The sequence below is a fragment of the Lepidochelys kempii genome, chromosome 2, assembly GCF_965140265.1.
Source record: "Lepidochelys kempii isolate rLepKem1 chromosome 2, rLepKem1.hap2, whole genome shotgun sequence".
Taxonomy (NCBI): domain Eukaryota; kingdom Metazoa; phylum Chordata; order Testudines; family Cheloniidae; genus Lepidochelys; species Lepidochelys kempii.
This window is the reverse complement of record NC_133257.1, coordinates 83,660,937-83,677,077: the sequence shown is the minus strand read 5'-3', so window position 1 is coordinate 83,677,077 and position 16,141 is coordinate 83,660,937. Positions and strand designations below refer to the sequence as shown.

Sequence of the window (16,141 nt, the reverse complement as noted above, 5' to 3'; positions counted from 1 at the left end):
TAATCTCTCCAGAACAACAGGATAATGTTGTTGCTGAGAGGATCTAAAACCCGCTGAGGATGGAATCTGCTGAAATTACATTTTTACCATGATGAAAAAAGAGGTGTACCATTATTGCACTTTCTGGAATTGAACTTACTCTGTTCAACACATGAAAATTATTGCACTGGCCAGGTTTGATTGATGTGTTATATGTTCCCACCAAAGTGCCAAGTTCCATGTGGTAAAACCATTTTCAGTAGAAATAAATGAACAGTGACTTTCATAATAAAGGAAGAAAGTATAAAGTGAGATTTGACTCTGTCATGTAATTCCTCCTGACAGAATCCAGGATATTCAGAATTAAGGCTGCAATTTTGGGCTAAATTCAGTCTTGTGTAAATGGGCACATCTCCTAGTGAAATCAATGGGAGTCTGCCTGAGCTAAGCGCACTTGGGTCCCTATAGTCGATCCATGGATCTGAAAATTGTTAAAAGAAAAAAAAAACCGTTTCTTATTTTTACTTTGAATGTAATACAACTAAATATCACCTGTTATCATAAAAATTCCAGATCTGTGGAGTATATTTTATGTAGTTTATTGTTGTAGTTTGGTATTAAGCAATTTCTGGAAAGAAACTTTCCATCTGCCATATCCTCCACAGTCGCATGCTCATTGCATTTCCCTTTGACAGGCTTCCACACAGGGAAGTTTAGCATCAGACTTTCCTGTTGGATTTCATTGATTATCAACAGTTTTCTAGGAATCACCCGCAGGTATCCTGGCAACTGTTGCTTTGTGACATTTAACCCTTATTACATTCCTCCTCAGACCTAGACCTCGGTAACACTGGTGTGACAAAGAGCACAGCTCTTTTGGTGAGCCCTGTGAAGAGTCCTGCAGCCCTGGTGCATCCTGCCCCAGAACAGCCCAGAGATGGAGGCCTGGCTGAGCCAGAGTGTGACCTGGGGTTTGATGGGTTAAATTGCCAGTAAGATTTTAGAGTCGGGTCAGGACCGTGCTCCCACATGGGAACTAATCAGGTGTAGCTGATCCTTCTTAATCTTAACATATTTAAGAGGGGTTTGGTTACTCCCAGGTCAAAGAGATGTGTTTCTAAAGCCACGAGAGAGAGCTCTTGGGAAACAAAAGTATTACTTTTGGTGTTTTATAATTTTCTGTGCGGTATTCTTTATTCACATACACACAATAAGTTTAGCAGCCAGGGACTCTTTCCATTTTTGTGGTTTTGGTTAGAGAAGAATGTAAACCCCAGCTCGGGTTTTCCTTTGCTCAGATCTGGGTCTCCATTAAACTCTAGCTAGGCACTCTGCCCCTTCCACACAAAGAAACGACCACCTGATTTAGTTCACCTAACCTACTTTGTCCTGTGTTAAGCTCTTGCCCACTATCAACTTTCTACTATTGCTAAGTAAGTACAGCTACACACTAAGAGAGAATTCATTGTGCTGTACCCCTGACTTGCAGTTATTGAAGTTTGACCCTGAGCTACTAACTTTTTGCATCTCTCCCCCACCTTTGCAAAGTATTCTCATGATGAAAACAAACTTGGGGGGGAAAACAGTCATAGGACACATCAGCCTGGTCATGGAAAGGAATTTTGGATTCTTGAAAACGTAGTGCAGGTGGCCATCCTGAAGCTAATGTAACTTCAATAATCCATGATCTCTTCCAGCTGTTAGCATGTGTATCCTGGTGTTATAATCACCTTAGTGTGCACTCCTCATTCTTCAATTTATGGTACACTGCTTTAGCTATTAGATCATTGACAGAGAGAACAAACCTTCTTTCTAAGACCTGGATTTAATTATAGATGGTTCATTGGAGTTCTGTCTGTTCAAAACATGTTACATGTATCACAAATTACCAAGGTACACAGAGCTGGATGGCAAAGATAGCAAGGCAAGAGCTGATGCACAATCGAGACTACAGGTTGCGGAGAAAGGGTCTGGCTGCCATACTCTGCATGGTAAGCATGGTTCATTAATTTTGGCTTAAATTCCCTGCAGGTTTGAGGTGGAAACAGTGAAACTAAAGCGGAGGGGTTGACCAGTTACTTAGAGCAACTGGCTGGCAAGATGACAACAAGAGACTTTTGGCATCACTATTTTTAGCATGCCCATGATTTAAGGACTAGGTTTCATTTCAAAGGATTTCTTCTGTGTTATCAAAGGAAGGATGTGAAATTTCCAGGGAATTCTTTGAGCTGTATAACCACACGGTAAGAGCAGACGCTGTCAGTATGCTCCAAGCATTTTCCTGGCACAAACTCTTCCATTGTGAAGGAAGCTTTCTCAGTCAATGAATGGAACTATACCTCCTATTTTCTCTGTCAGAAGATCCCTTTGAGACCCAGTCCTGCAAAGTAGGGAGAGCCAGTTAACTTACACGCAACAAGCAACTTACATAACAGTTTGTCAGTGACGAATTTAGTCCTTGAGGTGCCTTCATGAAAGACCAGTGTTAGTCTCTGGCCATAATTTAGCCTTGTCAATGAAATTTGCCCCAGGCCTGTAATATTGGACAGATTTCTCTGTAGTTATTCAAAATCTATAAAAATAGAATGACTATGTAGATGAGTTAGGTGGGAGAAAAACCCTCTAACCTTAGAAATAGAGGGCCCAATTCACCACTTTGTTGTTCCAGCTTTGTTGTTCCAACTCCATTGACTGACTACTATGGCATTATGCCAGCATAAAACAATAGTAAGATTGTGGTGAGTCAGGCCCAAAAGCATTCCAATTCTCAGTCGCATGCACTATCCCTCATCTTCCTTCTTTTTCTACTTTCTCTGGCTTGAAGTTAAGGTTTGCTACTGCAGATAGCAAATTGTTCAGAAAGGCATCCTATTTTGCTTGTTAGCCAAAAACATTATTTGCAGGTTTTTGGTAATACTGCACATTCATGACAGAAAAAGATTGTAAAATTTAGGGCTACCAGCCACAAATGCTGAATATAGCAGTGAGGAAAACAGAAATATGTACAGAATTAGGAAAGCACTCTGATATTTTTTATCAGAACAACCTGTCTAAAATTGTTTCTACATTTTCAAATTCTTAGTTTTGTCCTGGGATTTCAAAACAATAACAGAATTTTCTTTGGGGAATTTTTTTTCATAAAAGACAGTCCCACCTGCAACATATATTAAAGGAATGGAAATGCTCAGTTGCATCTTAAGGTAAATGGTCAGCAAAAATTTTTGGCATCAGATTTCTTTAACAGCTCAAAGTGGATAACTTTTTTTTTTTTTTTAATTCTTAAGCATGTGATGTTTTTGTTCCTATGTCTGGTTGCACTAATAACCTGCATATTCATTAACAAAGTTAGCAAAGACAGGCAAATGTTTGATCCAATTTTAATGAAATGCTGTTTCATTAAAATAGTAATATTTAGCTGCTATGTAGCACTTTTCAGTAGTGTATATCTCAAATTGCTTTTCTGAGGAGGATAAATGTAATTAGCCCCATATTACAGATAGGGACTCTGTAGCATAGAGAGAAGTGGCTTGCTTAAAGTCACATAGCAGGAAGGTGCCTAGTTAGGAGCCTTCTTAAAAAAAAAAGGATGGAGAGTAAGTTGAGCTATATATACAGGGAAGGAAGGGGGTCAGGCAGTCATGATTCTATTCTAGCTCTGTCGTGGAATGCCTGTTTCACTTTAGGAAAGTCACTTATCTCTGTCCATTTCCTCATCTTAAAAATAAAGATTAAGAGACTTACCTACCTTACAGGACAAAGTCTGTGGCAGCTGGGCTCAAAGCATTCTTAGATGCCAGGATCTGGCTATGGAATTAACAACCAGAGGAGATTAGGCAAAGGTGGAGTCTAACCATCTTAAGGAATGCTGCAAAACCTTCCTTGTTGAAAAAGTCTTTCCACCCTAGCAAGAATTGCCCTTGCATTGTTGATACTCCCATCTATTCAAGCAAACCTCCTACCCACCCACCCCAAAAATGGAATCAAACACAAACAAATCAGCCAAATGAGAAGCAAAAAACCCTGAAAAGAGAAAAGTGCCAGAGACTCCATGAAGCCCTCCAAGAACTCCATTGTTACTGTTTTACATGGAAGGCGCTCAGCTACTATGGTCGCACAAAGATAGATATATGTAAAATGTGTTGAAATCCTTAGGTGGAAGGGCCTATAGAATTGCAAATTATCTCTTTATTTTGTGGTTGCAAAAATTGTGTGGCCAACTTGCATTGTGGTTAGGTAGCTGTAGATAACTATTTTTTCTACATTTATATATTTAATCTTAAAAACATATACATAATAGCAAGATGCTCAGGCAGTATCTGACAGGGTCAACTGGACACACAGAAATGCAGTTGACAGGGCATGCAGGACAGAAAGTTTTAAATAAATACACAATAAAAAGACCACATTGGATCTCACAGGATGCCATTGTCTAACACTATAACAGGAGCCTTTCTGGTCTGCAACACCACCACCACCGCCTATTCACTCTAGCATCCTCTGTGTCCTCTCACAGCTCAGTAGAGACTCAGGTAGAGTCCCAGGAGCATAAAGGTTGCTGCCCTTTGGGAAGCTTTGATAATGGTGTAGTGGAAAGGGGATGCGAGGAGGAGGCTCTCCTTCCAGGAAATTGCCTGTTACTTCCTTGTCTCTGTAACTTAAATTTTGGCCTTTGCAAAAAATTGTGTCTCTATTTGTCTACAGAAACACAGTGGGTAATTGTGCATGCAAAAAACAGAGGCAATTTTTTTTCTTTTTGCAAGCAGAAAATGCATTCTGAGCATGTAAAAGTCCTTTTTTGTGCAAATAGAAGGCTGACATACACAGGAGTTTCTCATGAACATTTTGCAGAGCAGAAAATAGCCATTTGCAGTTGTAAATTTGGCCCTGTGTGACAGTTGATGGAACATTCAGATGTGTTGTGATAGACTTTCTCATATATTACTTGTCATCGTCACCTATACTTGATTCTGACTGGACTGATCTTGCTTATACTATTGTTAGACAGGCACTGACTCCGTGGGTGCTCCAGCTGTGAAGTGCCCACAGAAAAAAATTTGTCGAGCCAGCTCCTCCCCCTCTCTCCCAGCGCCTCATACCCACTGCGATCAGCTGTTCTGCGGTGTCAGGAGGGGGAAGGAGGAGGAGAAGCGGGGAGAGGGCGCCTTCGGGGCAGGGGGTGGGAAGAGGTGAGGTGGGAAGAGGCAGGTGGGGTGGAGTTTGGGGGAAGGGGTGGAGTCAGTGGGGGCAAGGCCTGAGGCAGAGTGGGGGTAGGAAGAGGCGGGGTGGAAAGAGGCAGGGGTTTGGGGGAAGGGGTGCAGTGGGGGCAGGGCTTGGGGCAGAATGGGGGCTTGAGCGCCCCCTGCGGCAAGGAGGAAGTTGGTGCCTGTGGTTAGAGGTGAGTTGAACCCAGAACTTGGAATCTTAGCTCCTTTACATTTCAGGAAGAAAAGGGTGAGATTTCAAGTTTGGATCAGAATCTGCCTTTAAAACTTTGATTCTAGGTTAGAGCCACATCTGAAAGAATCCTATTTTCTGTCTCCAGTTTGGAGAAAGCTAAAATCTTAAAAGAGTGTCCAATCTCAGGATCAAAATGTCAGAAAACTCATAAGATGGTGAAATTTTGTCACAATCAAATCCAAATCTCATTTTTAGCACTCTTTTGACTATGATTTGGTGTCTCAAGTGTAGTCAAACTAAACACCTCCTTGGTACATCTCCAGCCACCATGAACATTACAAGTGCAAAAGTTTGTTTTTGAATGGAGGGGGGGTCCCTACATGACATTTGCGCATATATATATAGTCAGAAAATCAATAATACTGTTTACAGTAAGGAAACTTGCTTTCAGAAAACACCCAAAACCTTCAAAGCTGCACTGGCTATAGATATTTTCTAGGCAGCAGGTTGACCTATTCAGAAGATAATTTGGTCTACTTTTCAGGGGCACAGTTTAATCTTGTTTTGTGCCTTGGCCTTTCTAATTTTGTCCATGCGAACTTATATTATTTGTTTATATTCATCCTTTGTCCAGCCTAAACTGCTGCAATTTAAGCCCACTGCTTGTTCTCATTAACCTCTGAGGATAGGACAACAATTTTTCTCCCTCCTCCGCAACTTTTTATGTACTTGAAAACTGTTCTTAGTTTTCTCTTCTCCAGACTACACGGTTTGAAGGGGGAGGAAGGAGAAGGTACCATCTTGAAATAGGGAGGAACCATTGTGGCAATGTCACCCAGAACGGCCATTGAGCAAGCAGCAGTAGCAGATGCATATCTGCTGGATAGGGCCTTAATATCTGTGTTTGTAGTCGTTGTAGCTACCCTGAACTGTCATGGCACATGATGCTGGCAGAAGGTCTAAAAGGCTCCACTTTGCTATGTAAATGAAAGAACCTGGAGCAATGTTTCTTGGTTACACAGTAAAATAATAAAAGTGCAAGCTGAAATTTCAGAATTAGTAGGGGACTATTTTTGGCTTTCTCAGAGACAGCATCTGTAAATAATCAGGCAGAAGCCTTTCCATAAAACAACAGTGAAAAACCTCAAAGAGCATTTAGAGTCTGCAACATTTAAACAAGATTTTTAACCCATAGGGAAGCCAAAATCAACACAATGCTTCCTGCACATAAAAGCCTGGAATTTCATAGCAGTGTGGGGGCATTAAATGACTATCATATTTCCCTCCTTTTTAAACATAAATACTCTTCGGTGTTGATATGAATATTGGTGGAAAAGAACCAGGATTGTATGCTGTGTAAGAGTTGGTTTAAGCATTAAACACTGCAGACTACATGCTAATTAGAAAAGAGTCAATGCTGCTAAGTTGAGTCCTGAAAATGGATATCAGCCTAGATCAAAACTTCTCCAAAGATCAAGGGGTATTGGATCCAATGTTCCAGTTCAGATTAATCTTTTAGTGCTGGGCCTGAACTCTGAGGTTCATGAACTCTTGGTTCATCTGTGCCCTTCCAGTCCAGGCCCATCTGTAATATAAGAAGAAAAGAGTGAATAATGTACCCTGGGAATTATATCTTTTTTTTTTTTAAGACAATGAGAGCATGATGACTAACAGCTGTGAAGCAGGATGGATAACTAGTTATTTCAAGGTAATGTAACTAAGTTAGTCAATCCATTCTTGTTTAGCTTTTACCTTCACAATTGGATACATGCTATAATTTGTACATTAAAAACTTCATCCACAAAGCACTGATTACATGTAAGTAGTATTAAACACAAATTACAGTTGAGGTTAGGGATGGTATATTTTCGTCATTTCACGTTTCTTTTCAATTCTCCTAACCAGAGAAAAGAATCTAGAGCATAAAGCTGGATACACTTAATTACTTTGAATAATAACCAGTATACCAAGGTCTACTTGCTCTCCATCGATAACCTTTTTGGTTTTTAACTCATCTTTGAATGAATATATTATTATGTAGTGAGACATGCTCCAATATTGCCCTTACCACAGTCCTAAGTCATATTCTTTGTGAACCCAGTAGTTTGTCCATAACTAAGTCTGAAAACGGTCCTGGATGAAAATTAGTACTGTATGTAAATGTGTAAACAGCAGAATCAGGCTCTTGGGAATTAGGAAGTTATATTGTTTATAGGTAACTGGCTGCCTTTCTAACATTGTTTAAATAATTACAACCTTATTTCATACCTGTGAAGCCATTGTGCAGAGTAGGTAAAACTTTTCAAACAAACATATGATGAGAGAGAGCATTTGCTGCATATTTACCCATATGGTTAGTTTCAGCTCATATTTCTTGAAGTATAATTTAGAGTAACTAATTGTCTAATTTCCCACAAGAGGCAGACTATGTCTCCTTCCGGGTCATGCACCATTACTAAAGGGTTATGTAGTGAAAGCCTTGAGCAAATAGCATGGCCAAACTGCCCTTAAACTGTTTCTAATTTTCTCTAACAATTGAAAGATTTATTTGATATCCTCAGAGGCACCATTACAATATGGAAAAAATTCAACATTGTTCACATGCAGAATCCAAACAGAGTGAGTGTTAAAAATGCCTTGTTGATTGTATAATAATCATGGTTCAGATTTCTGTACAGACCATCATAAAAATGCTGAGTTTACCTAACTTCATCCATCATAATATATTTCCTCTACCTTCTCTACCAAGTCAGAAGTGTTATATATCATTTGTCCATCAGAATTTTTTTAAAGTGACAGTGGACCCATCTGGTTTTTGGAGCAGCTCCTGCTTCCCCCTCACCACCCTTCTGGGCAGGTAAAGTTCAAATTCTCCCCAGTGGATCTTATTTGATTCTGTACCATCCTTGGGCTGTTTGGGGCAAAGAACTGTTATTTTTAAAGGCACAAAGGACAGTCAGGTGTCTGTGATGGGTGTACAAACTGCACACTGGAGAACAAGAGGGTAAGGAGCAGCTCTGGGTCCAGGGGGCCCTGCCCCGCTGCACCTGCAAAGCCTGCAGAAGCTGGAGGCACAGTTTAAAAAAGGGAATCAGAGTAGCTCAGGGGGAGGCAGGCAAGCAAGCAGGCAGTGGAGGAGATTAGACCTCTGCTCATAGACTTTAAGGTCAGAAGGGACCATCATGATTACTTAGTCTGATTTCCTGCACCCTGCAGGCCACAGAATCTCAACCATCCAATCCGGTAATAGACTCATAACCTCAGGCTGAGTTACTGTCTGCCTCAAATCATGGTTTAAAGACTTAAAGTTACAGATAATTTACCATTTACACTAGTTTAAACCTGCAAGCGAGCCGTGTCCCATGCTGCAGAGGAAGGTGAAAAACCACTAGGGTCTCTGCCAGTCTGACCCAGCAGGAAAATTCCTTCTTGACCCCAAATATGGTGATCAGTTAGACCCTGAGCATGGGGGAAAGACCCACCAGGTAGATACCTGAGAGAGAATTTTCTGTAGCAGCTCAGAGCCCTCCTTATCTAGTGTCCCGTCTCCAGCTATTGAGGATTTTTGCTTCTGGCAGTCGCCAATGGGCCACATGACATTGAAACCAGTTAGGGTTTTTGCCCCCACTGCTCCCCTTGGAAGGCTATTCCAGAACTTCACTCCTCTGATGCTTAGAAACCTAATTTCAAGTCTAAACTTATTGATGGCCAGATTATATCCATTTGTTCTCTCATAAGGTAAGTTTTCTTTATGATGATCTTCAGATCATCCTACTAGCCCTTTGAACTTATTCCAGTTTGAATTCATCTTTCTTAAACATGGGAGACCAGAACTGCACACACTATTCCAGATGAGATCTCACCATTGCCTTGTATAATGTATAAAACTTCCCTGTCTCTACTGGAAATACCTCACCTGCATTAGTCTTTTTCACAGCCGCATCTCAGTGACAGCTCATAGTCATCCTGTGATCAACCAATACACCCAGGATTTCTCCTCCTCTGTTGCTTCTAACTGATAAGTACCCAGCTTATAGCAAAAATTCTTGTTGTTAGTCCCTAAATGCATGACTTTTCGCTATTCAATTTCATCCCATTTTTATTACTTCAGTTTACAAGATCATCCAGATCTTTAGAGCCCTGCGCAGATACAAATTTATATCCCACGGATGTGGATATCCACGGATATAAATCAGTATCTGCGGGGCTCTCCCAAGAACTGCAGCAGCAAAAGAAGCAAAATGTGGGGCCGCTGCTCCCAGGAGCCAGCTCCCCATGCCGGCAGCTCCTCTGACACGGCTGTATCGCCCCCAGCTTTGCTTCCATCCCTTCCACGCAGCTGTCAGTGCCTCCTGTCTAGGGTGTACATGCCACTTGAACACAAGAGTGCGACCAGGGACAGCTGCCAGTGAGCCTAGTGCCTGCCCCAGTAGGCAGGGCTGGGGGGAGTACAGCCACGCCAGAGGAGCTGCCGGTGTGGGACGTTGGCTCCTTGAAGCAGCAGCCCCATGTTCTGCTGCTTTCGCCACTGCGGTTCCCGGGAGAACCCTGTGGTTCTGCAGATAACAAATTTATATCTGCAGATGCAGATACAAATTTGTATCTGCACAGGGCTCTACAAATGTTCTTGTGTGATATTCCAATCCTTCTCTGTATTGGCAATACTTCCCAAGTTTGTGTCATCTGCAAATTTTATTAACCCACCCTCACTTTTTGTGCCAAGGTCAGTAATAAATATATTAAATAAGACTGGTGCCAAGACTGATGCCTGAGGGTCTCCACTAGTAACCTCCCTCCAGCCTGACACTTCACCTTTCAGTATGACCCGTTCTGCGCTCTGGGGAAGTATGGCCTAGGAGCTCTTGTAGGCAGAGATCTGGCAACACAGACCTGACAAAGCCTGCAAAGAAGAGACTGGCGACTGACTGTGAAGGGCAGAAACTTTAATTTACCTTGTGGGCAAAAGAGGACTTAGGTACAAAGTGATCCAAGGAGGCAGCTGCTTAGCACCCCAAGGTACAGAACTTATTTATCCACCACCGAGTACTGGATCAGAGCATGGTGGAGAGACAGGGCCTGTGTTCCCCTACCAAGTCCACAAGACAGGACAACAATGGGAGCCTTTACCTTTGTGGGGAATCCAGCAGGGGAAGATCCTGAGTTCTCAAGGGTCCATACTCCAAGTCCCTGAACTAAGGAGAAAGCCCTGAAGCCGTTGATGGCCCTGAAAGACTTCCCCCAATATCGGACTTTCTTTTGTATACCTTGAAAAGGGTGGACTAGAATGTGTGACCCTTGCAGAGGGCTGAGCCAAAAAAAAAAGGGACAGACCCCACAAAACAGAACAGAAAATGGGGAAAGGAGAAACAGAAGGGAGACAACCTGCCGCGCCCCTGCCTGACCACGAGGTGGCACTGGTGCGGAGTCTTCCCTTTCACAGTGCCCGACTCCGTACCTGCCTGCCCTTTTTGCCTTTGAAAATCCTCCTTTATTTTTCTACAGTTCTTAGTGCAATGGAGCCTCAACTTGGTTGACCAGTAGGATCTATCACAATATAAATGTTTAATAATAATAAAATGAGTGGCGAGAGATGCTATATTCTGCGGATAAAAAGTGTACTGTGCCACAACCAAAGCGTTATTTCAGAGAATGCTGTTAACATTGGTAGCTCCACAAATTGACATTCTTTGATAGTGATCCCACATAGAAGCCAAAAGAGCTTGCTTTAATGATCTTCTCAATGTATTTTTCATTTCAAACTTTTGCTGCCAGGAAAATCTTAACAAAACTACTGTGTAGAATCATAAGGTTAGAAGAACAGACTCACAGTAACCAAAATGTATTTTTTCACATATATTGTGCAAACATTGATTTGTTTACTGTTGGTGTAACAGTGAATGTGGCTTTTAATATTTTTTTTTATAATTATAAGGTGAATTGTTTTAAGAAAACAATATTGTATATGGGATGGTTCCCAAAAATAAAAACTTCCCGATGAGACCACTGTCAAAGTAGGTCAGTTTTTACATCTACAAATCTTTAAAGGGTGTCTTTAAAGTGAGAGAATAAAGTGCCACTTATCTACAGTGTGGGTGGCACAGAGTTGTTTTGGTTGTTTTTTTTTTAACATGGTTAACACACATACTTTCTATGTGCATTACTTAGGTTGTGTAAACTGGCAATTACATCCTTTGACTTCCTAAATTAAAGATCTAAAAATCAGGCATAATTCCTGACTCTTTCCTTATTCCTTTAAATTTCCATGTATACTTTGTGATCTTTTCATATCTTATGCATCACATATGAAAATCGTAAACAACTATGATATTTTACACAATTACAGAAAGTCAAAGAATGAAGTCCACTTTTTCTCCCCTCCCCCTTTTTATTTTGAACTCAGCTAATGTAACTTTTTTGGAAATATAAAAGATCACTCTCTTTGAGAATTAGGAAATATTTTCCACTATCCTCATATAACAGCATGAGATGGGTAAGAGGAGCGTCAGTGTATAATGAGTCCTTCAATTTCTTGTTCATATTTTACTGTACAGTCTCCCATGCTACATCCCCACTAGGTAGTGAACAGATGCATTACATTATACTACATTAAGTCCTGTGGAGGCCACAGTCACAAGTGCTGCATCAATATTTATAGTGTGGGATTATCTTGAGACAGGAGCCGAATACAATATGGCATCTTTCATATGGTCTCATTTGTTTTTGTAAGAAGTAGAAGCCTTGCTGCTACTACTTTGCAATTATATTTCTCGTCTACCCTTCAATGTCCCTGTTCATGTGTGAGCCTCTGAATATGTTTTAATTATGGTTATTTATTGGTCTCTCTTTGGTGCTTGCTAAATCAGCTTCACTTTAGAAAGGGCCAAATTTTCAAAGGCTTCTATTGTGTTATCACGTGTTTGTGTGGGTAAAACCCACATTTTCACGTGCAAATCAGTAAATTCAATTGGGAGCATGTATGGAAGTTTTGTGTGTATGCAAAACAGATACATTGAAAATTTGGTCCATGGTGTTTACAGTGATTTCTTCAACATACTTAAAAGCAGCACTACCTTGTGGCCCTTACGTATTTTGAACATCAAAGTGTAATTACTATCCCTGTGCAAATCTGGGAATGTAGTCACTGCTCCCTACCAGAAGGTGGAAACCTATAACTGAGGGCTTAATTTGTCTCTCTCACCAACAGAAGTTGGTCCAGTAAAAGATATTACCTCACCCACCTTTTCTTTTGGCTTAATTAAAGTCTCTTTAGAACATTTTCCTATGTCGTATGAAGTAGAACTTCAATTATCTATGTCTTGTTTATCCCCTAATACAGAATGTCATATTTCCAGCAGCTAGTTATTGGTTTTCTCTGTAGCTTTGCAAAAAATGAAGACTTTATCCTTAACAGCCTACCTGAAAAAGTCTGACATAGCTGCAGCTATTTTCTCCTTAGAAAATCAACACATTAGAGTTTGTTGTTGACCTGCAGCTGATGTCTCTTATTTATGAGAGTCTATTTAAATTCCAGATTGAACATGCTTCCTTTACCTCTTCCCTCTGGCTTATCAGAACAACAGTATATGCAAACCGCTCACACATGCCTATTGCAATTGGATACCTGAGAATTCATTTACATCTAGTCAAATTATTTGTTAGATAATTTATCAAAAAAGTTTCATTAAATTATCTGTGAACAAATATCTCCATTATTTGACCAACTCTTTTGCTGACTGATAAAATATTCAAATATTATTCATATTTTTACTTCCTTTGATTGTTGAATAATTTACCCATAAATACTTTCCCTCTGTTCAAGTAGTTTCACAATATCTTATTCATCAGAAGAAACTGTCCTTGATTATCCTGTTATGTATTGTATTGTTAGGATTTCTGTTCTTTTTTCATGTGTATGGAAGTTTTGAGGGATTATCAATGTTGGTAGAACTTTATAGACCTATTGGTTGGATTATGGTGACTTATTACTGTTTAATTTATCGGTCTGTTCCAAAATCTCCCCATATTGACACATTACTCTGGGACAGTCCTCAGATTTGTCACGTTAAAAACAGTGGCTCAGCTATAGGAATCTCCCTCAGATCCAACACAATAGCCTTGTCTTCCTTGAATGCTCCTTTAGCACCTAAATACGCTTTAACAGCATTATGTTAAAGCATACTAGGGATTCATAATTGCACACCAGCAGGATCTAAAAGGGCCAATTAAGGCACAACACATTAGTATGCTTTAGAAATCACACCCCCATAGGTGCATTGCTGCTCTGTGTAGACAAACCCTAAGTGTCAGAGATTCTAGAACAAAAACATGATTCTTTAACAAGTGTTGCATCCTGCCCCTAATGAAGGGATGGATCTTTCCTTGTGTGCTTTTGTTATGTAAAATTGGAAGATGCCCAGATGCAAACCTTTCCACAGAGGCTTGGCAAACTCTCTGAATCTCATGAAAATGTATAAAGAGCTACGATTTTAATCCATATTCCCACATCAATGCCTTCCTCGCCTTTTTGCCTGTTTGCACTTACTGAACCAGATTCTTGGGGGGTAGGGGGGAGGGTGCTGGAGCTGAGGGATTTGGAGTTTGGGATAGCTGCAAGTTGAGGCAGGGGGATGCGGTGTAGGAGGGGGTGCTGGCTCTGGGGTGGGGCTGGGGATGAGTGGTTCAGGGTATGGGAGGGGGCTCTGGGCCGGGGGGTGAGGGCTCTGGGCTGGGGGTGAGGGCCCTGGGGTGGGGCTGGGGATGAGGGGTTTGGGGTGCAAGAGGGTGCTCCAGGTTTGGGGGGGGGGCTCAGGGCTGGGGCAGAGGGTTGGGGCACGGGCTTACCTTGGGTGGCTCCTGATCAGCAGTGCAGCAGGAGGCTAAGGCAGGCAGCCTGCTTGTCCTGGGACCACTCTGTGTGCACCCCGGAAGCGGCCAGCAGGTCTGGGTCCTAGGTGGGGGCCCAGGAGGCTCTACGCACTGCCCACCGCCCACTCCCATTGACCGGGAACCCTATGGTTCTTCCCTCCTCCTCCTCCCACCCACCGCCTAGGAGCAGGACCTGCTGGCCACTTCTGGCGTGCAGTGTGGTGCCAGCCAGGACAGGCAGGGACTAGCCCGCCTCAGCGTCGCAGCACTGCCAACTGGACTTTTAACAGCCCGGTCGGCGGTGCTCACCAGAGCCGCCAGGGTCCCTTTTCAACCACGTGTTATGGTCAAAAACCAGATACTTGGTAACCCTAGAAGAATAAATATGTTAAAGAGATACTATAGTGTTGAAGGCCATAATAAATACCCAAGGTAAATAACCCTAGGTTGCTATCTCTTCAATGTCTGACATTAGAAAGGTTGTACCACAACAGTAACTCTCAATGGTCAACAGTGCTCTAAAATAGTGAAGTGATGACAGAGAGAAAAAACTGAGGAGGAAAACAACTGGTTTGATAGCCATGGGCAAAGGTGTCCTGCAAAAGCCTAGACTGAGAGTTTTCAAGTTTATTAAAGTGATCACACCCCAAAGTGTGGGGGGAATCATGTGCAAATGGCAATGAGCAAGGGACTTGCCATTCAGTTTCCTAAATAAGGTTTGAATTTGTTCATAAAATAGAAATTGAAAAGTCATCCTATCAAGTAGTGCATCAACGGGACTATTTCAAATACTCTCCTGTCTGCCTCACTGATGAGGTCAGAACAGCTTCATCTGTAATGTATAAATTCTCTCTTGGGTATCATGACTCTCAGTGACTTTCTGAGACTGTAGAACACCTAAATATGATGCAATCAAAAAGAATGATAGTTTGGCCTTTTATTAGCGCTATTTGCAAGGCCAAAGGAAATCTGAACTAGATAGAAATTGCTTTATTAAAACTTCCACGCTATTGGAAATCCCTAATTGCAGAGACTGAGCAAAGGATAAACTTACAAAGGTTCGACCAAGAGCACAGTTCTCATGAGCTCACAGGCATGATGGAGCCTGTCTGAGTGCATGAGTAAGAAAGAATGAATGGCTTCTTTACCTTCCTTCTCAGCTTTTAACACAACAACCCTTTTTGTGCCCTACAGAGGGGAGAGAGAAGATTCTGTGAACTCCTTACCAACCTGCCTTGATATATTCAGCCAAAATTCATCACATCATGATTATATCCAATTTTCCGAGATACTAGAGCTGCCTTGCCAATGTGTTTGGGAAGATTATATCATAGGTTTCCATCCTTGCTGCTGCTGGAACATCCTAGTATTTAAGATCATAGGCACATCTAATTTTTATGGGAGTTTTTGGCTCTTTGGATGCAGTTTACACACAGTGCTCCACAATACATTCATCCCTGAAATGTTTAAGGCCAATTCAGAAAGCAGTGGTCAAAGCCATTTGGGGGTGTTACCAGGGGTGAAAGTGAGCTGGTACGGGCCGGTATGGTGTACTGGTCAGAAGCCACGGCAGTGCTTTAACATCCCTGCCATTTTTGCCTCCCCTGTCGGCGGCTCTGCTGCTAGGGTCTGTACCGGCAGGGCTGCCGATGGGGGAAAGGGCAGCGACGTTGAAGCACTGTCCAGCGCTTTAATGTCGCTATCTCTTCCCCATCAGCGGTATGGACCTTACCAGCAGGGCCGCCCACAGGGGAGGGGCAAAGGGAGCAGCTGCCCCAGGGCTGTTGATTTGACAGGGCCCGGGTCTCCGGCCACCACTACTACTACTGGTTTCTGAATTGAACTTTTTGTTCCCTGAGAAAATGTAGTATTTGAACTCCTTGCTGAATCCTAAATTTGA

At 41.9% G+C, this 16,141-nt stretch overlaps 1 protein-coding gene and 1 long non-coding RNA gene across 2 annotated transcripts in view; one reads left to right on the top strand and one right to left on the bottom strand.

Moving 5' to 3' along the window:
* Positions 1–16,141, top strand: part of COLEC12 (collectin subfamily member 12) — a 128,368-nt gene that overhangs the window by 52,324 nt on the left and 59,903 nt on the right. The gene's annotated exons all lie outside the window — the stretch shown is intronic.
* LOC140906795 (uncharacterized) lies at positions 4,147–14,607 on the bottom strand. The gene is made up of 2 exons (XR_012157251.1): positions 14,218–14,607; positions 4,147–6,961 (listed from the first exon to the last, which is right to left on the bottom strand). It is a non-coding gene; the product is annotated as an uncharacterized lncRNA (long non-coding RNA).